The 10237-nt window shown below is 35.0% G+C and overlaps 1 long non-coding RNA gene across 1 annotated transcript in view; it reads left to right on the forward strand.

The window, feature by feature from the left end:
* LOC118762231 overlaps window positions 1-9804 on the forward strand; it is an 18339-nt gene extending 8535 nt beyond the window's left edge. The window contains exons 2-3 of the long non-coding RNA XR_004997984.1: window positions 1367-1369; window positions 9664-9804. This is a non-coding gene — a long non-coding RNA (uncharacterized LOC118762231). The remainder of the gene's footprint in view (window positions 1-1366; window positions 1370-9663) is intronic.
* Window positions 9805-10237: the final 433 nt, after the last annotated feature.

Genomic DNA, 10237 nt, shown 5'->3' on the forward strand with positions numbered 1-10237 from the left:
GAGGACAACAAACATTAAAGCAAGGCAAACGTCTCAATCGTATACAATATCATTTTTGGGAAAAATATTTTCCAATAATTATATTGTATACGACTTGAGATGTTTGCCTTGTCTTAACGTTTGTTGTCCTCTTTAATAATTATAGATCCGCTGCATCAGAAATCTGCAATGGCTCCATAACTACCGTCTTATCTATAACATTGGAGCCCTAGTAATCCGTTACAGCACTTACCTAGCGTACCTAATCGTTTAGATCACCTGTGAAATAAACCCCCATACTTTGTGTATATATATATATTTATCAAACCAAGGCATCAACGTTTGATATGAACGACTTGAAGGTGGCGCTGGAGCGAGGCTACAGCTTAATGGCTGAAACTGGTAAGTATAAAAAGGGGCAAAATATGAGAAATGTCTATATATATATGTGTGTGTGTATGTGTGTGTGTGTATGCATGTGTATAGGTCTTTCTTTCTATCTCTCTCTCATACATACATACACACACATACATATATATGTATATATATATATATATATATATATATATATGTATGTATGTATGTATGTATGATTGTATGTATGTATGTATGTATATATATATATATGTATATATGTGTGTGTGTTTGTGTGTGTGTGTTTGTCCCCCTAGCATTGCTTGACAACCGATGCTGGTGTGTTTACGTCCCCGTCACTTAGCGGTTCGGCAAAAGAGACCGATAGAATAAGTACTGGGCTTACAAAGAATAAGTCCCGGGGTCGATTTGCTCGACTAAAGGCGGTGCTCCAGCATGGCCGCAGTCAAATGACTGAAACAAGTAAAAGAGTATATATATATTAAGGGCATTAATATTATTATGGTAGTTTTGACTTTAAGAGATCCTCATAGTGTGAGGCGTTTATGTGTGTTAATGCCCTTAATATAAATAATATATATTTAAAGGGAATAATTATAATTTTTCTCTTATGAGGTTTTTCAGCTTTTGCCTTTTATTTGCTACTATCTTTTACATAAATATATAAGGGAAAAGAATAATTTATAGTAAAGTACATAATTTGATCTAAATTATTTCGCGATTTATTTTTTTCTTATAGATGTTTAAATTTTATTTCAATAATTTCTGTGTTTCCATGTTTCTTGGAAATAATTACAAAAACACCGGTGAGGACGTAGTCTCCTATTTGTATAACATCTATTCGTGGAGTTAGGGTTTCTACGAGTGACAATATTCAAGCTCTGTTTGTGTTGTTCAGCCCAGGTCAGCCTTCTTCAGCAAAGACACTCGACCTGTTGGTTAAGTCCTTTGGCCTATGATTGTAAGGTCGTGGGTTCGACTCCCGGACTGGGAGTCGGGTTTTGCCCTCGAGCGAGTTATTTCATTTCATGTTGTTCCAGTCTGTTCAGCTGCACTGGGTACCAGCCGAGTGCTAGTGCAATTCTTTCTCTCTTCAGTTAAAGGGGACGAGAGGGTGTCTGTTCTTGTTCACGACTACATAGGCACCTAAAACAATTAGCAAAACCGTGGTATATGTTACCAAGTCATATTCGTTCGCAAGTAACGACTGACTTTATTTTGTACATCACTTATCTAGCAAACTTGCGAACAAAAGCATTCCAGCCGTAAACCATCATAATATAAGGGATCGAGGACCACATTACCCAACATGTTCTTCCTTAAAGCGGCAAGGTGTAATCAAAGGGAGACTTGACTGTTATTTCTAGCATTTTGAACACCTACGCAGATACCCGCTTATTGGATCACACCACGTCTGTGGTTCACTGTAAGCTGAAGCTTAAATGCAGAAAGCGGAATTGTTTTGATGGAGAACGGATCGTTCCAAAACACAAATTTCCCTCAAATCACATCATACAACTTTGGATATGAACACGTTGAGTAATATGTTTGTAGTGGATCTTGCAAGCATGAAGTGGATTCGATCCACCATAGCCAAATTTAAATCACCACTGCAACAAAACTTTTCCCACGGTGGAACAATGGTTTTTCTCTGACAGCAGTTTTACATTCTCCAGATGCCTTTAGCTAGGCTGAAATAATGTCTTCACCACTTGACCCTTTCTAACCTCTTCTACTTCACCAAAAGCTAGAATAGAGATAACATGATCACCAACTAAATCTATTGTTCTTAATGATATGTCTATCCTTCTGGATAGTTATAAAAAGCAAGAACACCCCAAGCAAAAATCAGTCAGTCACAGTCGGTGATGACTCAACGAGTCCAGTCACATAGTGACGACTCAACCAAGTAGTCACTCCGGTGACAACGAAGTTTGGCTGACCAGCTAGAACCTTGGTCAGAGGGAGCAATGAAGTTTACTGTCAGCAACTGTGAGACAACGTCCCACACCCTACAACTCTCACTAGCTCTAATTCTATTCTCTTACATCATTCTATCTCTCTCTCTCTGTAATTACTACTAAACAATGAAGAAGGCACAAACGCAAACTTCACTTCGCATACTTTTGGATTTATCATAACCTGTTCGTCGAGGCAAGGTATTGTAACGTAACGGTAAATAAATATTTCCTTAAAACTTCATGTATTGTTTATCTTTCACATCCTACAGTGTGCAATTATAACAACGAATTTTTATCGTTACAACTGTTGACTCCGACATGTTATAATAATGTTTACAAATCAATTTTACCCGCAACATGTTCTTGGGTCTGCACATAAGAAAAAACAGTACAGTTACGACTGGAATGATTTTGATCATAGGTTTGCTTAATAAGGGCCGTACAAAAATTTTGTCAGTATGTGGTAGTTCATAACAACCAAAGCTCTTTTCCAATATAACGTTCGTAATATCACAATTACAATTTAAACCCAAGCTGCATTTTTAGCACAAAAGTACCAACTGGATTAAAATTTTTAAAAGTGTTAAACCAGAAGAATTTAAATATATAAAAAAAAAATGTTTCAGATGCAATTTAAATCTTAGTAGCTGACTTGACACCACACAACCCAAATATAAAAATAGCTCTTGTCTCTTTCGTTACTGTATTTATTTTGAGATGCTCTCTGTTTCCTTCAATTATTTTAAATATAACAAAGAATTTAGTAAAAGAACTTAGTTATCATTAAGCTAGTGTTAGGAACATAAATTGTGACTAAGGTTTGGTGGAAGATTTTAATTCAAAACTTATGAAAACATGATATTTGTACTCAGAGCCAGAGCCGGTTTCAGCCGGTTTGGTAATGAAAGGGTTAAGTAAATACTTTTATTTCATTTTTGCCTAAGTAAACTTTCTTCTTTTCATCAATGTCTTCTTGACAGGTAGCTTACTTAGTCTAGATACGACTCCTAAAACTACCTGTCATCACCACTATTCGTTACTGGGAGGCCATTGAAATATTCAATCCCATTTATACATCACCACAAATGTTTGACAGTTGCTGACCTAGAATTTCTTTAATTCCTCCATTCCTTCTCCCATCGTTTTTTCTTACCGACACTGAAAAATAAATTTAAATATAAATCCTAATTTTATTTACCAAGAATATTAAATTCACATTTTGTAATAATAAAATAATAATGAAATGTGTATGTGTCTGTGTGTCTCTTTGTTTTTTATTACTTATGTCTTACGATCGTACGATCGATAAGAGGAGATCAGGTTGCATATTTTCAAGAACTCTCATTAAAAGTCAGTTAACAGCATGAGGATTGAGGACCACATTAACCATCGTGTTCTTTCCTAAGGCGGCAAGGTGTAATTAAAGGGAGCCTTGACTGCTATTTCTAGCATTTTGAACACCTGCGTAGATACCCGCTTATTGGATCAAACCAGTTCTGTGCTTCACTGTAAGGTGACACTTAAATGCATATATATATATATATATATATATATATATATATAATAATAAATATTAGGGAATAAATCCAAATTACAGGGAAAAAATCAGATTTAGGATTAAATCCAATTTTATAGTAAAATATTATAAAATATTATTAGAGACAAAACCACTATTTTGCAAAACAAAAAAGGAAAGACTTAATCAATACATAAAATTTTAATAAATAGTCAAAAAAAAACCGCCACTACAATTGTTCTTGTCTTGATCGACAATCTTCAGGTGGACTTCCAATCTAAAATATCAATATTTTAAAATATAAAAATAATAATTTTAAAATAATTAAAGTATGAATGAAAAAATGTAAATATATAATCCATATATAACCTATATATAATCCATATATAATCAATATATAAACAATATATAAACTAAAATAAACCTATCAACAATTAAATATAAAATATAAAATATAAAATATAAAACAAAACAAAAAAATAATAATAATATAATAATAAACTATATATACACCCATACACATATACCTAATTATATATAACCATATCTAACTACATACACTAAATCACACACCTATATATATATATCCCTATACATACACATAAAAACGTCTAGGCAACTATAAATAAATAAAATAGCTAAATACTTCAACACAATACTTATTCATACTCCCACACACACACACATACAACCCACATTCACGCTCTAGAAAACGGACATCACTTAAAATTATGAACGGAGAAATGGAATAAATGGAATTAAAAATTATATTCACTTGGTAAAACTAACACTACTTAAAAATTATGAATGAAACAATGCAATAAAACAACAGACATCGCAAATAGACACAAATTACTACGAATTCCTTAACAAACCTACCATGATAAACCAAAACTCATAAAAAACATATATGATAAAATCTCCCTTTACTAAACTCTATAACATACCTATATAGCAATCCCCCTAACCTAAACATTCACACACAAATACACACACGTAAACCACACACCACGACATATACAAATACCCACACCACTTACACATACCTATACATACATATAAACCTCAACATATACTCCAAAAACCCACTCAACCCCACACAGACAAATAAACACAAAAATTATGAATGGATTCTTTATTAAAACTACCATGATAAGCTAAAACTCACAAAACATAAATGATAAAACCTCCCTTACTAAACACTATAACATACTTATATAGGAATCCCTTTAACCTATACATTCACACACAAATACACACACGTAACCACACACCATAACAAATACAAACACCCACCCCACTCACACACACCCACAAGTACATATACGCTCAACATATACACCAAACAAAATTACTTTACCAAGGAACTTAACATATGTATAAAAAGTATAACCGCTCTGGAAACGAACATCTTTTAAAATAATGAATGGAGAAATGGAATAAATGGAATTAAAAATAATATTCACGTGGCAAAACGAACACCACTCAAAAATTATGAATGAAACAATGTAATAAAACAACCAACATCGAAAATAGACAAATTACCACGAATTCCCTAAAAAAACCATGATAAACCAAAACTCTTAAAAACATATAACGATAAAATCTCCCTTTGCTAAACTCTATAACAAACCTATATAGCAATCCCCCTAACCTAAACATTCACACACAAAAAACACACACGTAAACCACAGACCCACGACTTATACACATACCTATACTAACTTATAAACCTCAATATACACCAAAAACCACTCCCCCCCCACACAGACAAATTAACACATACATCCCAAAACCTAAATAACAAACCCATATACACATTCACACAACAAACACACACACACGCAAAACACACACACAACAGATACATACACTCCCTCACATATACGCATATACATACTCACTAAACTCGATATATACAACAATATTTACACACCCACACTCATACAGATAAATAAATTATACAACTAAAAACTCACACACAATCTCATATACATAAACACTCCAATAAAAAACAACATTAAATACATCGTAATTAACCAGAATATCAAAAATAACAATATGACATAAGGAGAAATAAAATACATACTTACAAGTCAGTTTCAAATTATGAAGTGAAATTAAATTCTTAGCCGTTAAAAAAATCAAACCAAAATTACGTTACCATAGAAATATAACTTATGTAAAAAAAAAAAGAATACGCGCCATGGAAAGTAAACGTCATTTAAAATTATGAATGGAGAAATAGAATAAATGGAACTAAAAACTATATCCACGTGGCAAATCAACACTACTTAAAAAAAATTTATTATGAATGGATTCTTTAATAAAACTACCATAATAAATTATTATATACAATTATGAGCTTTAGCTCATCTTAGCAGCTCTAACAAACAACTTGCAGTAACCCAAATCTATTCTCGATGCCTGCCTTACTACTACACTATTCCATTCCCAATTATATATATATATATATAATATATATATATATATATATATATATATATATATATATAGTGGCTGTGTGGTAAGTAGCTTGCTTACGAACCACATTGTTCCGGGTTCAGTCCCACTGCGTGGCACCTTGGGCAAGTGTCTTCTGCTATAGCCTCGGGCTGACCAAAGCTTTTTGAGTGGATTTGGAAGACGGAAACTCAAAGAAGCCCGTCGTATATATGTATATATATATATATATGTGTGTGTTTGTTTGTGTGTCTGTGTTTGTCCCCTCCAACATCGCTTGACAACCGATGCTGGTGTGTTTACGTCCCCGTAACTTAGCGGTTCGGCAAAAGAGACCGATGGAATAACTACTAGTCTTACAAAGAATAAGTCCTGTAGTCGATTTGCTCGACTAAAGGCGGTGCTCCAGCATGGCCACAGTCAAATGACTGAAACAAGTAAAAGATTAATATATATACACGTAAAATATATAGGATGACGAATATATTTAGAAATTTCACTACCAGTGGCCTAACACGTATAAAAAGTCAATAGACAACATATTCTCAATATAAAATAGTGTACATTTAAACACAAGAGAAAACTACCATTAACAGGTAATTTTTACACGCTAGAAGAAGCAGTCAAAACGACCAAAACCACATTTGAGGGCAATTTTCGAAGGGAATGAAAAATAAAAACTTTTACCTTGTGATTTTTTTTACCGTTATACCCAGGTTTCAGATTTCTTCAGCAAATAAAATAATTTGCTAGGTGAATCCTCATCAGTAACCGTGCCATAAAAATTAACATATAATTTAGAGATGAATAAGACGTGTCTCATCATTATATGTTATGCGTTGTGCTGGGTGGAGGTGCTAACCTCCTCTGTTCAAAAATATGACAGAGATCGTGTGTCGTATAGCCAGCTGGAGACGATGTCTCCTGGGGCTAAACAACTGTAGCATTCGGCCAAAAATGTGACTGTCACGTGTGGTTGGCAAAAAAGACATTACTTTATATATATATATATTATATATATATATATATATTATAAGCGGGACCAGCCATCTGAATGTGGCTAAGGACAGGGCGGGGTGGTGGGGGTGTTACTGATGCATTTAGCCCCTGGCGACTATAGACGTCACCAGGAGAGCCGACACCATCACGGTGTCCTTGCTAGCCTGTAAAGGGAGATCAGCCTCCCCGAAGATACGGATGCTACACACGGACCGGTTTCGAGGTGGTCGCCTCTCGTCAGCGCATGGCAAGCACCGTTCTTCGTTGAGGACTTCCTCCACAGGCTAGAATATATAGATTTTCACTGTAAACACAGTCACTGGCGTCGAAAATCTGTTCGATAACATAAATCTCTAAGCGAGGTATAAACAGTAACTGCTCTGTAATATAAGCGGGACCAGCCATCTGAATGTGGCTAGGGACAGGGCGGGGTGGTGGGGGTGTTACTGATGCATTTAGCCCCAGGCGACTATAGACGTCACCAGGAGAGCCGACACCATCACGGTGTCCTTGCTAGCCTGTAAAGGGAGATCAGCCTCCCCGAAGATACGGATGCTACACACGGACCGGTTTCGAGGTGGTCGCCTCTCGTCAGCGCATGGCAAGCACCGTTTTTCGACGCCAGGAGACAGACAAGAACACGTCCACCTTGATCCAAATACAACGGAAAGAAACACAAGGTAGGAGGAGAAAGATGGTCGATGGTCACGTGGGAGCCACGTAAGCAAGGGAGGAAGAGTGAGAGAGAGAGTGACAGAGAAATTTGAAGAGAAGAAGAAAAAATTGGAGATAGGATAAGTAAGAAAAGAAAACAGGAGGGGGAGAAGGGGAGGTAGAAGAATAAGAGAGAAAGAAACCAAAGAGTAACAGGATAGAATAATGGGAGAAGAGGAGGTAAAAGAATAAGAGAGAGAAAGAGAGAAACACGAAAGTGTAAAAAGACAGTAGAGTGCGCATCAGAATTATTAAGATAGAACTTACGCAGAAGAGTATGCGTAGTGTTCAATATAATAATATAAATAATAATATATATGTGTGTGTGTACATACATCCATATATATATATATATATATAATATATATATTATATATATATATATATATATATATATATATATATATATATACTATATATGTATATGTATATGCATATATGGGCACAGGGCATCACGAAACACGCACAACAAAAAATACGAAGTACGAGTACATGGAATATGAACTATTTTTTCGAAATGTGTATTCACACACACACACACACATACATATTATATATATATATATATATATATATATATATATATATATATATATATATATATCTATATATATATATATATATGTACATATATATACATATATATATATATATTATATATATGTATATACATATTTAAATGATAAAATAAATATTTTCTATAATAGGTGGCATTAACTGCAGTAAATTATTTGCTGCGGTTTTTGTTTCCGGAATTTTAGCGCGCCAGAACTAAGACATTTAAATTAACACCAATGTAATCGGTGAAGCTAAGCACGTGTCTGTTTTTATACAGAATACTGATGGTTCGCTTTACAAATTGCATTACCCATGGAACGACCACACTGACGAGCCTATGGGCAATGGATTACAGAAGTGATTCATTCGTTAATAGGCGAAACCGCCGGTCTCTGAGTAATCCTGATTTTTATTATTTTCATCTGTCTTGTCCGCATTTTCGTTCTGGTGTCCGCTGAATTTTCCTCTGGAGAACATTCTTTTCTTTGTAGTTTGATCATGGGTGATCTACTTCTAGCATACGGCCGACCACATAGTGGCTTTCCCTCTAAATATACACATATGTATATACATATATATATATACAGGAGTTGGACAAAGTAATGGGAACACCTAGCATCATAATTTTGAAATATCTATAAAACCGTCAAAAGTTTGTTTATTTTTATGTATTTTGATTAATTATTAGTGTTGCTCAATATGTTTTGATAAAATTGCTGTTTCTTTTCAGATATCATCAGAAAAAGGTAATTAAAATTCATGAAGATGACAGATCTATCGGACTTTCAAAGAAGTCAAATTGTTCGTGCTCGCATGGCAGGCGCTAGCGTAACGAAAACAGCCGAAATGTTTGGTGTATCAAGAAGTACTGTCTCGAAAGTGATGACAGCCTTTGAGAAAGAGGGAAAAGCCTCCTCGTCGAAACAAAACACTGGAGGAAAGCCAAAACTTTCAGACGGACCGTCGGATTCTTACGCGAATTGTTAGAAAGGATCACAAAAGAACAGATCCCAAAATTACTGCAGAGCTTAATGACCACCTCAAGAACCCAGTTTACACACCTGTTCCCCGGTTGCTGCACAAAGCTGGATTTTACAGGAGAGCTGCAATCAGAATACCACTACATTCAAAAACAAACGTTGCAAAGCGTTTAGAGTGAAGTAAAAACCTGCAGAATTGGTCCCTAGAATAGTGGAAGAATGTTATTTTCTCGGATGAGTCATCCTTTACCTTATTTCCGACCACCAACTGAGTATATGTGTGGAGACAGCCAAAAGAAGCATTTGACCCAGACTACCTTCTTCCAACTGTTAGACATGTGATGATCTGGGGGGGGGGGCGCTATATCTTGAAAATCCACCAGCCCAATGGTTTCCCTCCATGGCAGAATTAAAAGTCAAGACAATTTAAGCATTTTATCTTATCAAATTCATTCTGTGGCTGCGGAACTGTTTCCGGGGGGAAACGCAATATTTCAGGATGATAATGCACCAATTCACACAGCTAAAGTTGTTACTGAATGCCATAAGGAACATTGTAGTGAAGTCGAACATATTATCTTGGTCAACACAGTCCCCAGATCTCAATGTTATTGAACATTTATGGTGCATTTTAGAAAAACAAGTAAGGAGTCGATATCTTCCACCATCGTCACTACAAGAACTGGAGACTA

This window comes from Octopus sinensis, linkage group LG2 (assembly GCF_006345805.1).
Source record: "Octopus sinensis linkage group LG2, ASM634580v1, whole genome shotgun sequence".
NCBI classification, from domain to species: Eukaryota; Metazoa; Mollusca; class Cephalopoda; order Octopoda; family Octopodidae; genus Octopus; species Octopus sinensis.